This window comes from Myxine glutinosa, chromosome 7 (genome assembly GCF_964187855.1).
Source record: "Myxine glutinosa chromosome 7, kmMyxGlut1.1, whole genome shotgun sequence".
In the NCBI taxonomy this organism is placed as follows: Eukaryota; Metazoa; Chordata; class Myxini; order Myxiniformes; family Myxinidae; genus Myxine; species Myxine glutinosa.
In genome coordinates this window covers 11,128,125-11,145,408 of record NC_136267.1, presented here as the reverse complement: position 1 = coordinate 11,145,408, position 17,284 = coordinate 11,128,125, and the positions used below count along the sequence as shown (strand labels likewise).

Sequence of the window (17,284 nt, the reverse complement as noted above, 5' to 3'; positions counted from 1 at the left end):
GGACTTCCCGAGGGCTCGATCACACCTGCGTCGAGCATTTTTGCAACCTGCTCGTCAGCTTCCGCCCTCTTGCTCCAAGGGAGCCGTCGGGCGGCCTGACGAATAGGCCGGGCCTCACCGGTGTGGATCTGATGTTTCACCAGGCCCGTACGTCCAATATCCTCGGTGGACAGGGAGAAGAGGTCCAAATGGGACCCAACCAGTTTGTGTAAGGCCTCCCTCTGGGTACCTCCCAACTCTACGCTACTACGATTTACCATCTCGCAAATGGGATCGGGCCAATTCCTACTTGTTATTGAAGGCTCCCCCCGGGGTCGGCTCGGCTGGACGTTCTCGCCCCTCACTGTCGCGACTTCCTCCACTGGGGTGCAGCCAGCTACCCTCGTGCCCCTTACTATAGTGCGTGGTTCTGTACTCACATTTACTACTCGGACGGCCACTACCGGTCCGTCCGTTTTTACAAGGGTGCGGCCCACGATTAAACCCGGTATGGACTGCGCTGCCACCGGTTCGACCAGGCCGCAGGACTCCTGCCATGTTGGGCGAGCTGCCCACCGGGCCGGCACTATCGCCTCGGCCCTGGGGGGGATGGTCACGGCCTCGGAAGCCTCCAGCTCCGCTCTCTCGGCCGTGCTCACTCCCCCTAACGGCAGCTCTTCTACTCCCACCTGCAGGATCCCCCGGCACAAGTCGATTTTACAACCGCTGGCAGTCAACAGGTCCAACCCTATTAAACATGGGTCGCACACCTCCGCCACCCAAACATCTATCTCCCTCCTTACCGACCCTAACTTGAGGGTCACAGAACCACGCCCTATGATCGGGGCCGTTACCCCGGTAGCAAGCTGCAAACTATAATTTTGCAGGCGCTGGATCTTATCCCAGCCACCTGCGCTCGAATCAAGGACCACAGGGCTGATGATCGTGGCGCTAGCTCCTGTGTCCACGACGGCGTCTACCCCCACGCCGGCAATTTTGCATCTAATTGTCAGGCTACCGGTTCCAATTTGGCCACAATAAATGACCTGTCGCGTCAATGAGGGCTCTCCTCCATCCTCTGCTGCCGAACACCGCCCTACGTGCCCGACACCTTCTAGTTTCCCGGGGTCTGGCGGGGGGGTGTCTGGGGTCGGCTAACCCGCTCCCCCCTGGGCGGAGTTGAGGACCTCAACTGCCGGGGATCATCCCGGCGCGCGTTTCGACAGTGCCGCGCCAGGTGACCCAGGCGGTTGCAGGTATAGCACCTCACCTGATAAGGTGCTTGCCTCCGGAATTCCAAATTCCCCCCCCTGTAGGTCCGAATTGGATTACCCGCTCGTGGTCCACCGCGGGCCACCTCCGGGGCCGCCTGCCATGGTCCAGGTCCTGCCAGGCGCTGGTCCACCAGCCTCCGGACCATGCCCGCCAGGTCAGGACCCACGTCGGGGGCGGGCCCCCTAAGGGGTCCGCCCTCCATCGGGGGTCCCATCTGGCGGACCGCCATTGCGAGACGCTCGCCCCCCCGGGCCAGGGGCCTCGCTGCTTCCCAACGGGCCGCAGCGTCAGCCGCCTGGCTCAGAGTCTGCGGGCGCCACATGGCGAGCTGTTGCCGGAGCTCAATATCCGGGAGGGCCTGGATAAAATGGTCCAGCGCCAGGCTTTCCCGGGAATCCGCTGCCATGCTAGCATGTGCGATCCCCACTGCGCGGCGAATGTCGTGGGCAAGTTCCCCGATGGCTTCCTGGGGCTTGCGCTTTCGCAGCGCGAGCTGAGCTTTAACAAGCTCGCTCTGCTGTTCTATTCCAAATCGATTAATTAGGGCGTCGCGGAGGGCTGGCAGGGTGAGAGCACCCGCTGGTAATGCCGTCAGCACCTCCGCCGCCGCGCCGCGCAATGCGGCCACCAGGTGTACTCCACCTTCGTCCTCACCCCAACCGTTACCCTTACACACACAGTCGAACTGCGCCAGGTACGCGCGTAGATCACTCTTGCCGTCATACGGCGCGAGTGGGACCTTGTGGGACCACCTCGTATGCGAGTCGTTGCCCGCCGGCCGGACCCCGTGCGTCGCCCCTTGCGGGGTCAGCGCGGGGCCGAACCGGCCGGGCCCCCACAGTACACTACCCCCAAGGGGCTCTCGTGCCTCCCCGGTCCCTCCAACAACTACCCCTGTTGGTGTCGATGCATGGGTCACACCTCCGCAACCCGCTACCCATTCCATACCACCACAACCTTGCTCACCCACACCTCGCACCTCTCGTTCCATACCCTCCGGACCAGCCATACACCTCACTCTTGGCCTCTCACGAACATCCGGGTCTATCTCGACCCCCAAGCTTATTAAATCACCTGGCGCATCATACGCACGACCATATTGGTCACCACTTACACCGGGTCCTCTTTCTCTTCGCTTCTCCTCCATCACCTGCGAATCCCTCATCCGGTTAATGAGCACATCATCACGATCCGAACACAGACTTTGGACCAATTCTTTTACTTCCTCCTTTATCTCTTTCTTATCCTCTCTCCGTCGCTTCTTAATTTCGCTCACCCCTTCTTCCACTTCCTCTAATTTTTGCTTCATCTCCTTCATCTCTTCGTGCGCCCCTTTAAGTTCTTCCTCTAACTCCACTTTATTTTTTTCTATGTGCTCCCGCACCTCCCGCTCTTTAACCTCCATTACCTCTACCACCTTGTCCATTTTCCTCGTCAGGTCCTCATGTACCGTCTGGCACTCTTTTTTAATTACCCCTACGTCCTTTTTCATCTCCTTCTGTGTCGATTTTAAACCCTCTATTACCGCTGTGTTCTTCTTTACCTGGTCCCCCAGCTCCTTTTGTCCCACTGTCAGTTGTTCTACTCCCAGCGTCAACTCCTCTATACCACCTTGCAATTTTACAGTCCCCTTTCTCACCTCTTTCTCCATGCGCTCCTTACAGTGCCTCACCTCCTCGCGCACTCCTCCGACCTCCTCACTCACTCCTCTTCTGATCTCCTCTCCCATCACTTGCATCTCCTGCCCAGATGCCACCCTCATCTGCTCCATTTCCTCCCTGTGAGCATCCAGTTTGGTTTCTACCCCCATTCTGACCCCCTCTATCTGCTGCTCCATTTGTTTAACTTCCCTTTCCGCTTGGTCCCTCATGTCCCTCAATTTGCCTTCCATACTGTTTTCTAACCCCTCTAACCCTTTTTGCATCCCTTCCATTTGATTCTCTTGAGCGGCCATTCTGTTTTCTACCCCCATTAACCCATTTCTCACCTCTTTTATCCCGTTGTCTAACCCCTCAAAATTATTGTCTAACTTCCCAAATTTCTTGTCTAACTCCTCAAAATTATTGTCTAACTTCCCAAATTTCTTGTCTAACTCCTCAAAATTATTGTCTAACTTCCCAAATTTCTTGTCTAACTCCTCAAAATTATTGTCTAACTTCCCAAATTTCTTGTCTAACCCCTCACCAGTACCCCTCGCTTCGTCCCTCATTACCCCCATTTGGCCCTCTAATCGCTCACCCTGAGCATCCATCCGGTTCCCCATTACCCCCATTTGGCCCTCTATTCGTTCCATAAGGGCCCTCATTTGCAACATAAAAAGGTTCGGATCCACCAGGGGCGCTGCCACGGTCACGGGCGCGGTGACCAGCGAGGCGCCATTTTGCGCGTCTGCTACCCTCGCTGCTTCGCTCTCCTCACGTCCCTCAATTTGGTCCTGGACCGACCCTGCCTCACTCTCCCCTACCGGACCCCAGCCGTCTTGATCCGCCATAGCGCGACTTGCAAAATTCGAGTTTCGTAAAACAAAACAAATTTCGGCCGCTCCAAATTTTGACCAAATTTTTTTTTTTTCCTCTATTCGTTTTTTTTTTTTCCTTCAAAATTTGGTCGGGCCTCGAATCCCACTCCTGACACCAATTGTTACAGATACGACTTTGATGGTATGGTGGGCCGAGCGGGATGGCCGCCGTATCCGTACAAGTTACCCCGATTGCACCCGGGGTTGACTAATCGCGCTATGCTGGCTCAATAAGAAAAAGAAGACACCCGGCTGGATTACAATCACACAATACGACACGGGGTTCAGTTCTCAAGTATATTCGTACGGAAAAAGGTTAGATTACAACTACAAGAGGGACAGCATAGGAAGACAGGCACTTAGACACACTCTTATATTAACCCTAGACAGACCACAGATAAACGGGACAACGCTGACTCACACGGGATTTGATGGCAAGGAAAGCGGCAGTCGATGGCTCAGGTGCACCTGGCTCAGGGACAGAATCACGTACGGTGGTGTCCAGCAGATGCGGGGAGGTCGCTCAGCGCTCGTGGGTCGCGACTTTGGTGGAGATGCCGGGGAGGTCGCTCAGCGCTCGGGAGGGTGGCGTCTTTGGTGGAGATGCCGGGGAGGTCGCTCAGCGCTCGGGAGGGTGGCGTCTTGTCCTTCCAAGCTCGGGGCGCATCTGACGTCACGTCCGGCGCGGGGCCGCGTATATCCGGCGGGGAGTCACGCCCTCGCTCGTTAGCTCCGCCCCATATGGCATCGGCCCATGGCTTCTCATTGGGTGCGGGGGTTACCGGCTCCGCCCTTGACGAGGGGCCGACAGGGAGCCCCCTTCTGGGTAACCCCGTCGAGCACATGTTCAATGGCGGCCAACCGAGCCGGAGTGAGGACGCAAAGCCGCTGTTGTTGTGGTTGTTGTTGGAGCTTGAGATGATGGGAAGAGATGCGGGGAGGTATGGGAAGGTCCTAAACTCCTACTGGTGCCATATCATCACATTCTGGTGCAACGAAGAGTCATAATTAATGGAAACAAGTCCTTAACTGACATAGATTAAGAATAACTAGCAAGATGTCCTATAATTGTCTACGTGTGGTGCGGGGACCTGGGCACGACATTTAATGGGGGGATGAAGGGGAAGATCGGCTCTAATGGGTGTTGTTTACAGACAATGGGACTAGGGAATGGGGTAAGGGAGAGTTGGGGAGTATCGGAGAAAATAGGGGAATATTTACAAGCGGATATGGAGGCCAAATTCCATATTCGCAACAATATATATATATAATTATATATATATATATATATATAATTATATATATATATATATATATAATTATATATATATATATATATATATATATATATATATATACATATATATATACATATACATATATATATATATATATACATATATATATATATATATATATATATATATATATATATATATATATATATATATATATATATATATATATATATATATATATATATATATATATATATATATATATATATATATATATATATATGTGCATGTGTATTGTCTATTTAAAATGATGCAGAACCTTTGGATCGGCCAGATGTTGGGGTGCCAAAAGAAAACGTTGAAAAATGCCCAGGTTGTGCATGCCCTTTAGGCCTGCTCATGACATCACAACAAAGGTTCAAGGTCATGGGAACTTGACAATATTAGTAAGAAAAGATGATGATGGTAATCAATATATTCTTTTACAGTGAAAGGATGCAAGATCAACAGGAATTAAGTGTTTTCTATATAATAATACACAAAAAGTGCATGGTTAACCAAAATAAACTCCCTGCCGCTGCCATACGCCCGTAGCAACCTGGCCCTACGGGCCGGGTGGGGGGGGAGATGCTCCAGCTCACTAACGGAGCGCAATATTTCGTATTTTGCATCACGGACATCGAAGTCTGTGATCGACTGAAATCTTCTGAGGTGATCCACTGCAATATATTAGAAACATCCGCTCCATAAGGTAGTGGCTAGTGGCAAGGAAGTGGTTTTTTTTTCTCCGGGACAAGTTGTACAACTTCCTGGAGTTTGATTTATTATTTAACGATAACATCCAGTTTTCAAGTTATTCTGTCCAGCGGTTTATTCTATTAAGGTTTTCATACAGAGATTATTCTATCTTCTCTTCGTCTATATGGCTAATTCCATATTTGTGTCGTCCAACAGTGAATTATGAAGTACTGAAATTTGCATGATTTTCCTAATATCCCATCGAATCTCACGAGTTTGATATCATTATTCTGGTGGAGCAGCAATTGGGTGTTCCAATGTGCAAATGGAAAAGCATTATTATTAATACTAAGATTTTACCAAAATCTTAATATAAGTGTTGGTGTCCACTTGTTTTTTTTTTCATTTTCTTTGTGACTTACGGTATAAATATATTATTTTGAAATGCAACTTCACTGCTGTTCTTGAATTCATGTAATTTTCATTGCGAATAAAAACATTAATAATTAACAACAATTTTTGTATAGTTGTATGGTATCATGTGTTTATCATTTTGTGTGCCGTTGGTTTAACAATTATGACTTAAACGTAAATTTTCGTGTCCCCCAGTTTTACATATGAAACTGTCATTTCTATTAAGTGTAAATTCAAAATAAGTAGCCATGAGGGGGAAATGATAAATATATTCATGAGATTAATCATTCCACAAAATGATGATTAAGCATTTGCATAACATAGTGGCATGTTGAAGAAGAAATTATGAACATTCGTGAAGAGGTTGGAAATCGCGTACCCCGACATTTTTTATGTTGTGAATTTTCCAATATAAAACTATCACATCAAATAAGCTCAGAGTTTCATGAAACTACCCCTTGTAGAATTCCCGGATGTTGTTGTTTTCAAACAGTGCAGACGACGGGGCAAAACTGGAAGCGCGCGTGGGTAGCGAAATTTTCCTTTGTGTAGTCCCCCTTATATGTAGTTTGAGTGGGAATAGCAATTTATGCTGTGGTGGGCACTGTGGCTGTAACCATCGCACACTACTCAGCCCAGGTTTTGGAAAGCCGAGCAAACCTACGTTAATGATGATATGGCTGACTGAAATTTGAGTGCAAGTTGTCGCTTTGATCAATTATTTGACGAAATTTTCATTGATATTGATAGATTCTCAACGTGTACACTGCACAGCAAAAACCAGAGGAAAGCGAAGATTGTCGTGTCCCGTGTTTACGCAGTGAGCGTCTTGATAATCCAGAAGCTGGCCTTCGCGGCTAGGTTGAATGAATGAATGAATGATCGTTTTAAGGCCATTTTCCCCGCTATAGCGGGGGTTAGCCTTGCGGGCCCCATGACAATCATGGTTCCTTGCTTGAGGCAATGTTTTTATGGCCGGATTCCCTTCCTGACGCCAACCATTAGTCGCCTCTTAAGATGCGCAAGGATACGGTGAACCTATTCTAAATCGGGGTACACACCGTGATCATTCATCCCAGCAAGCTGGTACTCAATTTGCCCACCTCGGAAGGATGACAGGCTGAGTCAACCCCCCTGGCGTTAAAATTCAGCGATCTACCGGGATTCAAACCCAGGATCCTAGGATCCCAAGCCGGCACCCTAACCGCTAAGCCAACACCAGGTTCCTTCGCGGCTAGGTTACAAATTGAAATTGATTCTTGAAAGACGAAGGGCAGTGGTTAATATGGTTATTATGATAAGTTAATATATAGTTAATATACTAGTGAGGTACCCGTGGTACGCACGGGTTTGAGGCCAGAAGCAAAACAGGCAATGCAGATACGGCGATGCTAAAGCATGAAACCAATATATTCCACCTTCAGTCGCACGTCAGACATGGACAGCAAGTTCGTGAAGGACTTCCATGAAAAACATACCCGTTCGCAAACAAATAGGTATGTTTGTTCCATACCCAGTCAATGGCGAATCTGCATATGACGATCCGTGAATTCACGTTTAGAAAGTAGAAACCATCATGGCATTTCGTCATTCACTTGAACTCGATATCTTTTTTCATTCCAAACAGCATAACTCCAATCACAAATTAAATAACATTAATATAAAAAATAAACTTTTAACAACATTCGTGACATAAATATTTAAATCCTGATGTGAAGTTCCGTACGGGTGGGTGAATACAATTACGAATTCAAAATCGTAAATGTATTCACTCAATTCCAATCATCAATTGATACTTTAACAAAGCGATTAACACGATTAACACGATTAACGTTTAAACATTACGAATGAATGGCGGTTGTATTGGGATATGATCAAACCCGCGCATTGCCGTCATCTGTCCACTTCCGGATTCGCTGCAGGTTCGTAATGCTCATCAAAATCTAAACAGTATTTGTAAAATTTCAATAAAAGCCACATCACTGTTCATATCGGTAAGTATTATTCCATCGTTTTTGGAAAAACTGCAAAACTTGGAAAAACAATTTAGCCTATTTTACTCCCAGGGGTCCCAGGAATATCCACCCAAAATATCGTTGCGATTGGTTGAACTGTTTTTGGGGTACCTTCGAACAGACAGACAGCCATTTGGTGAATTATAGTAAGATTAAGCCTGACCAATGACCATTCAAATGATTTTCTCCTCAATAGAGAGCGTTGTGTATTGAATAGTTTTTCAAATTTCTGAAAATACAAGTATTTTATGATAACTAAATCACATGTTTATGCATCTTTAATCGATTTGAAATTTTGGACCTAATGTCACATGTTGGACCCCAAAAATATGGAATACGCCATATAATAATATGCAAAAAGTGCATGGTTATCTTTATAATAATAGGCAAAAAGTGCACAGTTATCTATATCTAATAAAATGCAAAAAGTGCACGGTTATCGATAAAATAATAGGCAAACAGTGCACGGTTATCTTTATCTAATAAAAGGCAAAAAGTGCACTGTTATCGATATAATAATAGGCAAAAAGTGCACGGTTATCCATTTGATAATAGGCAAAAAGTGCACGGTTATCGAAATAATAATAGGCAAAAAGTGCACTGTTATCTATATCTAATAAAAGGCAAAAAGTGCACGGTTATCTATATAATAATAGGCAAAAAGTGCACGGTTATCTACATAATAAGACAAAAAGTGCACGGTTATCCATATAACAATACGCAAAAAGTGCATGGGTCTCTATATAATAATAGGCAAAACGTGCACGGTTATTGATATATAGCCTGGTGTTGGGCTAGCGGCTAGGGTGCCAGCTTAGGATCCTAGGATCCTGGGTTCGAATCCCGGTCGATCGCTGAATTAACGCCAGGGGAGTTGACTCAGCCTGTCATCCTTCCGAGGTCGGCAAATTGAGTACCAGTTCACTGGTAATTCCCTGTTTGTCGTAAAAGGCGACAAAAAGGGTTGGCGGCAGGAAGGGCATACGGCCATAAAACATTGCTTCAAAAAGGGGACCAACAAAAACAACAACAGCCACGGTGCCCGAAAAAGGCCAACCCCCGCTTTGCGGGGGAAAATGGCCTCTAAAGGTGTTTTTTTTATTTTTTTTTATTGATATAATAATAAGCAAAAAGTGCACAGTCATCTATATAATAATAGGCAAAAAGTGCACGGTTATCTATATAATAATAGGCAAAAAGTGCACGGTTATCTCTATCTAATAAAAGGCAAAAAGTGCACGGTTATCTGTATACTAATAGGCAAAAAGTGCACGGTTATCTATATCTAATAAAAGGCAAAAAGTGCACGGTTATCTATATAATAATAGGCAAAAAGTGCACGGTTATCTACATAATAAGACAAAAAGTGCACGGTTAGTAGGGTGGGCTTCAAAAAATCAAAATGCAGATTTTCTCCGGGACATGGTCTATTTTTGTTCCTTTTGGTGTCAAAGGAAACCACACCAAATTTGAATGGAATCCAATAATATTTAGGGGTGCCACATCAGTGATGAATTTTCCCCCATGCAAAAATAGGAATTCCCATTTTTTGGGCTGTATATACACAAAATAAATACATAATTATATATATACATTAAATATAATATTAAAAATAAATATATAGTAAATATACATTAAATAATAATAATATATATTATATTATACATTATATATACAATTATACGATAGACAATTATACAAATATAGACAAATATAATACATTAAATAATATATTAAAAATAAATATAATGTATTAAAATTTAAATATAATAAATAAATATATAGTTATACAATATATATACATTATAATTAAATATACATTAAATTTATACATAAAATATACATGAAATAATAAATATACATAAATACACATACATTATATATATAGTTATATACAATATATTATACATACAGTTTTGAGACTTCCTATGATCACTATCTGGGCAATTTTCATGCATGTTTTGTACAGGTTCCCGGGGTCAGGGGTCCTTTAGTGGTCGTACATTTCGTACATACATTTCATCATAATGTGCAGGGTCCTTTAGTGGTCCATTGGGATGGAAAGCTTCTTCCCGATGTCACTGGAGATTTTGTGCATGTGAAGGTGGATCGTCTTCCAATCCTTGTGTCCAACCAGTACCATGCAATGGAGCAGCTGTTGAATGTTCCCAAGTTACCTGACGGGGGAGGAGAAGCTATGGCAACCGCTGTAGTGGACACACTGAAGAGCTGGAACCTTGTGGGCAAGGTGAAGGCTTTGTCTTTTGACACAACGGCCAGCAATTCAGGTGTTCGTGGAGGGGCTGCTGTCCTCATTGAAAAGAAGCTACAGACTGAACTAATTCATTTGGCTTGCCGCCATCATGCGCACGAAATCATTCTGGGAGATGTTTTCACCACTCTTTTCGGTCCTTCATCAGGCCCTGACATCCAGCTTTTTAAGCGGTTTCAGGCGGAGTGGCCGTCCATTGCCCATCACCAACCAAAAAATGGATTCACAGATCCTGATACGGCAGCTGAGTTTGCACAGAACAATGACATGATGGATGAAGCTCTGGAATTTGCTCTTGTGTGTTTGAAAGATCAGCAGCCACGAGATGATTATCGTGAACTCCTAGAACTGACTGTCATCTACATGGGAGGAATCCCACCTCGTGGAATCCGGATCATGGCTCCAGGAGCAATGCACAGAGCCAGATGGATGGCAAAAGCACTATATTCACTACAGGTGTTCATGTTTCGGTCAGAGTTCCACTTGACACTTCGAGAGGCGAGAGAACTCCGAGCCTTCAACATTTTTGTCTGCCTTGTGTATGTACAGGGTTGGTTTCGGGCTCCACAAGCTATTGAGGCTCCCCTGAATGACATTAACCTCTTCAAGAAGTTGGGAAAGTTTGAACAAATCAATCAGAAGATGGCTCAGACAGCCTTGAAGGCACTTGGCCGCCACACGTGGTACATGAGCCCAGTACTAGTGGCATTTGCATTCTTTGACACCAGAATTGACAAAGAAAGCAAGATCAATATGATTGAAGCATTGAAAAATGACGGTGAAAACCCCTCTCCAAAGAGACCAGCTATCAAACGAGGAACCGCCCTGTCAATCGCTGGCCTCATAACAAAACACACCAAGCATTTCTTCAGCATCCTAGGGACCCCAACTGATTGGATGGATAAGGATCCTGGTTCATGGGAGCAAGAAACCAGCTTTCAGGAAGCAAAGAAAGCCGCCAGTGGCTTAGTCGTGGTGAACGACAGGGCAGAAAGGGGTGTCGCATTGATACAAGACTACAATAAGCTCCTTACAAAGGATGAAGAGCAAAAGCAAGCTCTGCTCCAAGTTGTTGCTGCTCACAGGAAGATGTACCCCGATGCCAAGAAGGCAACAGTGGTGAAACAGGCCCAAAAATAGGAGTTACATTTCTCATTATATTTGGGTTTTTTAATATTATGTGATATGGTGTCTCTTCATTTTATGAACTGAACATTTGGATTGTCATCATTGAATTTGAGTTTTCATAGCAATATAGTGCTATTTGTGCAGCTATTGTAACTTGTGTTTGCTAGAATACAAAGAAAGTGAGTGGAGGGTGGATTTTCATAAAACAAACTTCTGGTTTTGCTTTCGATCCATATATAGAAAAGTTTTGTAGACACCTTTAGTTTGAAGGCTGATGTGGCACCCCTAAATAAAATCAGATTGCTTTCATATTTGGTGTCTTTTCATTTTGGAACAAAAGGAACAACATAAAGCCATGTCCCAGTAAATATTTTTTTTAAATTATTTTGAGCACCACCCTAACGGTTAGCCATATAACAATACACAAAAAGTGCATGGGTCTCTATATAATAAGAGGCAAAAAGTGCACGGTTATTGATATATAGCCTGGTGTTGGGCTAGCGGCTAGGGTGCCAGCTTAGGATCCTAGGATCCTGGGTTTGAATCCCGGTCGATCGCTGAATTAACGCCAGGGGGTTGACTCAGCCTGTCATCCTTCCGAGGTCGGCAAATTGAGTACCAGTTCACTGGTAATTCCCTGTTTGTCGTAAAAGGTGACAAAAAGGGTTGGCGGCAGAAAGGGCATCCGGCCGTAAAACATTGCTTCAAAAAGGGGACCAACAAAAACAACAACAGCCACGGTGCCCGAAAAAGGCCTACCCCCGCTTTGCGGGGAAGAATGGCCTCTAAAGGTGTTTTTTTTTTTAATTGATAAAATAATAAGCAAAAAGTGCATAGTCATCTATATATTAATGTCTCGTCCGCAGCTAGTTATCACCAGCCTTGGACAGATGAACCGAACCAGCTTTAACTCCCGAGGCGATCTCACAATCTGGCAGTTATGACGCGCGCAGGATGAAAGAAACACGAAGTGTTTAACTTCACGAACACACTAGTTTATTGCGAAACCCAAACAAGAACACGACAATGAAAATTTAACAATAACTAGAACTGCCACTTTAAAACTGCTGGCAGTGATGACCGGTTTACTCGCACCCACTTTTGATGCAACCCCACTGTTGATACAACCCCACTTTTCATACAACCCCACTTGTGATACAACCCCACTTTCATTGGACATGCTTTGACACAACCCCCTTGGATACAACCCCGACACACACACACACACACACACACACACACACACACACACACACACACACACACCCCCCCTACCCCCTCCCACACACACACCCACACCCCTCCCCCCACATGTACACCCTTCCAAACACACACACACACACCCACACACACACATCCCTCCCCCCCCCCCACACACACACATACCTCCCCCCACACACACACACATCCCTCCCCCCACACACACACACATCCCCCCTACACACACACACACACACACACACACACACACACACACACACACACACACACACACACACACACACACACACACACACACACACACACACACACACACACACACACACATCCCCCCTAACCGCACCCACACCCCTACCCCCAAACACACACACACACACACAACCAACCCCCCCCCCCACCTACACACAAACACACACACACATCCCTCCACCCCCCCACACACACACATCCCCCCTACACACACACAGGCTTATTTTTCAAGATAAGCAGGTTGCAAGGTCAGACATATATATGGTGGCGGCCATCTTGGATTTTGACGTGGCGACCCAATTTTCGATAGCGTTCTTCCTTGTGCCTAGATACACCCACACACCAAATTAGAAGTTGCTACTTCGCTTATTTTTCAAGATATGCAGGTTGCAAGGTTCAGACATACATGGTGGCGGCCATCTTGGATTTTGCCGTGGCGACCCAATTTTCAATAGCTGGCGCATGCGCAGATGGGTTGCACTGCGATGCCACTGAAAAGCGACTGAGAAAACCGCGCATGCGCAGATCGCGGACATGATTCATTTCGATTTATATCTTTATTTAATTTCCGAAAAGACGTCTGAATTCGAAAATCGCGTGATGACGTCACGACGTAAATGCATTTCTTCATATAACTTCAGATCGGCTGGATGGATTGTGACGAAATAAACGGCATCGTGTAGGGCATTTATTTGCGCAAATTTCAAGACCAATTACGACCATGACAGCCATTTCCTTCTCGCACAGCACCTTACGTAATATGTGGATGGATGTTTGCATATGCGCAAATGGGCCATTGTATTTTCGTGTATTACGTACGCGCCTTGATGGGCTTACTTTCAGTGAAATACGATCGAGTTTAAAATAGTCAGAATTTGAGCAAATCTGTTTCATTCGTTTGTTAATATGCCTCAGCTATTGACAAAGCTGCAATTATAATTTTTTTGCGGTTCAAATGACCGCGGGAGATCGCGTTATCGTGAGCACGTACTGGAAAGACAAAATGGTGTGTTTCTTCTTCTTTCAACAATAAAGACTTATAGCTTCGCGACCGTACATCCAATCATCTTGAAATTTTGCACACTTGTTACTCTTCATGACTTCTACTAGAGTATGAAGTTTCACGTCGATCAATAAAGCGATTCAAGAGATATCCATTAAAAAAAAAATCGTTTAATTAACGATATCTGCCAAACCACGTGACCTATCGCATATTCTAAAATGACATTTTAGTAGACTGACATGCTGAACAGAGCTGTGAATTTTCTCCTCGATTGGATCAAAAATGAGGGAGGAGCTAGGTTTTAAAGGTTCATGCTTAAAAACGTCATAACTCTGAAACCATGTGTCGGATGATGTCGTGCTCCCTGACTTTTTTGTTCGTCATGGGTATGCGATTCTGCTTGCAAAGTTTGCCCTCGATCTGTTCAGCCGTTGCAGAGAAAAATGGATTTTCGTGTTTTCACGAAAAACAAGATGGCGGCCGAACCACGTGACCTGCGACGTCATAATTACCATTAAAATATTCTACAGACCGAGTCCCTCCTATGGTGAAAATTTTATCTCAATCGGCCCTATTATTGCAGAGAAAATGTTTTTTAAAGGAAATTAAAACTGAAAATGGCAAAAGCACTGGGAGATGTGGCCTGGCAGGACAAAATGGTGTGTTTGTTCCTCTTTCAACAATAAAGACTTTAGCTTCGCGACCGTACATCCAATCATCTTGAAATTTTGCACACTTGTTCCACCCGATGAGAGCTACATTGTATTAAAAATTCAAGTCGATCAATGCAGTGGTTCAAGAGTTACAAGCTTTTTAAAATTTAACTTCCATTATTTATTGCGGCCAAACCATGTGACTTAAAAAAACGTCTCAAGTAACGATTAAACATCCCCCCATGAGGAACACTTGTGTAAAGTTTCCACTCGATACCTCCACAAATTATGGAGGTGATTCCATTTCTAGTTTGAGATTTGAAAACGTCATAACTCTGAAACCACGTGTCGGATGACGTTGTGCTCGCTGACTTTTTTGTTTGTCATGGGTATCCGAATACGCATGCCAAGTTTGGGCTCGATCCGTTCAGCCCTTGCGGAGAAAAAGGGTTTTTTGTGTTTTTTCACGGAAAACAAGATGGCGGCCGAACCATGTGACGTATGACTTCGAAAATTTTCGCATTCTGAGTTTTTTTTTAACTAAGCATCTGGGGGAAAAATCTCTTTTTCGGGGGAGAAAAACTGTGTTTGACGAATTCTAACCTCTTAACGTTAGCATTTTTGATATACTCAATACACATGTTTTTTGTTCCCATTGCAGAGTTCTTTGGAATGAGCCATTCCTCAAATTTTTCCATTGAGCCGTTTCGGAGATACAGAGGGGCAAAGTTGAAGGTGTTTTACAAGATGGCGCCCATACCACGTGACCTATGTAGTCATCATTAGCATTATAAAATTCTACGAGCCTAGCCGATCATTTGATGAAAATTTCCTGTCAATCCGACCAGCGGTTGCTGAGAAACTTAATTATGAAGTTTTCGGAGGTGCAAAATAGGGTGGAAGAATAATAATAATAATAATAATAATAATAAGAAAAACTCTAGCAGTAATAATAGGTTACTCTCCATTTCATGGAGAGTAAACCTAATTATTAACAAGAAAATAAGGCATGGAATGAAAATAACGAAAATAAAGGCCGAGGTAAAAATGCTAAATTGAGGTACCTCCAATACAGACACAAACACGCACACAACAACAACAACATGCATTTTAAGGCCATTTTCCCTGCTAGAGCAGGGGTTAGCCTTGCGGTCCACATGACAATCTTCTCCATTTTGCCCTATTTTCTGCATCTCTCCTTGTTAACCCCCTTGCCCGCATTTCTTCTTCCACCATCTTTAGCCAAGTCTTTCTCGGTCTTCCCCGTCCTCTACTTCCTTCTACATTAATTTCCATCACTCTTCTCAACCAGTCACTTTCATCCTTCCTCAACACATGACCAAACCATCTCAACCTGTTCCTCTTCACATCATCAATCACAGGCAATATTCCCATCATCTTTAGCAATTCATCATTTGTCTTCCTCTCTCTCAACGATACTCCGCACATCCATCGAACCATTTGCATTTCCACCCTTTCCAGCCTTCGTTGCTGCTCTACGTTCATTACCCATGTCTCGCTCCCATAAATCATAACACTTCTCACACATGCAGCATACACCTTTCCCTTCAGCTTCAGCGACACTCTCCTCATCAGCACGCCACTCAGTTCCCGAAACTTCTTCCATGCACATCTCACTCGAGCAACCGTTGCCGAGTCTGATCCACCTTCTCCATTCAGCATGTCTCCGAGGTAGCAAAAGGTTTTCACACCTTCCAGCTTCACGCCGTCTCCAAGATCCAACTCAACATTTCCTCCATCTGCAGCTCCCTCTGTGCACACCTTACATTTGAATGTAGCTGCCACACTGGTAAATGACCCTCTCAGACAACTACATTTTTGATGAACCCACTCAGCGCACATTGTACATTGAATGGAGTTCACTCCGACACCCTTCCTGCACACAGCACACGGCCACTTCCCAGTTCTTTCCACCTCACCACATGCTTTACCACTTGCCATCACCTTCGTCTTTCCGATATTCACCTTCAGAGCTTTTGTCTCCATACATTCCTTCCACTTGTTCATCTTTTCTTTCAGTCCATCCATACTTTCCGCAATCAACACCAGATCATCTGCATACAACAACTCCCACGGTAAACCCTCCTTTACGTTCTGAGCCAGCACCTCCATCACAGCTACAAATAGTAGTTGACTTAGTACCGACCCCTGATGCACTCCCACCTTCACCTCAAACTCACCACTGTTCCCGTCCTTCGTCCTTACAGCTGTGCGTGCTCTTTTGTACATTGCCATCACTACTCTGATCAACCATTCCTCCACTCCTAACTTCCTCAATGCCCATGTCAATACTTTGCGTGGAACCCTATCGAATGCTTTCTCCAGATCAACAAACCCAAAAAAAAACTTCTTCCTCTTCTCCATGTACTTCTCCTGCAACTGCCTCACAATGAAAAGCGCATCTGTCGTTCCTCTTCCTGGCATAAATCCAAACTGCATTTCGTCGATCTTCACTTTCTTCCTTATCCTCCTCTCCAACACCCTTTCTAATACCTTCATTCCATGCTCCAATAACTTTATCGCTCGGTACGAGCCACACTCCAGAGGGTCACCTTTCCCC

At 45.0% G+C, this 17,284-nt stretch overlaps 1 protein-coding gene across 1 annotated transcript in view; it reads right to left on the bottom strand.

The window, feature by feature from the left end:
- The window catches only part of LOC137430976 (transcription factor Sp3), a 276,404-nt gene that overhangs the window by 106,884 nt on the left and 152,236 nt on the right, over positions 1-17,284 (bottom strand). The window lies entirely within an intron of this gene.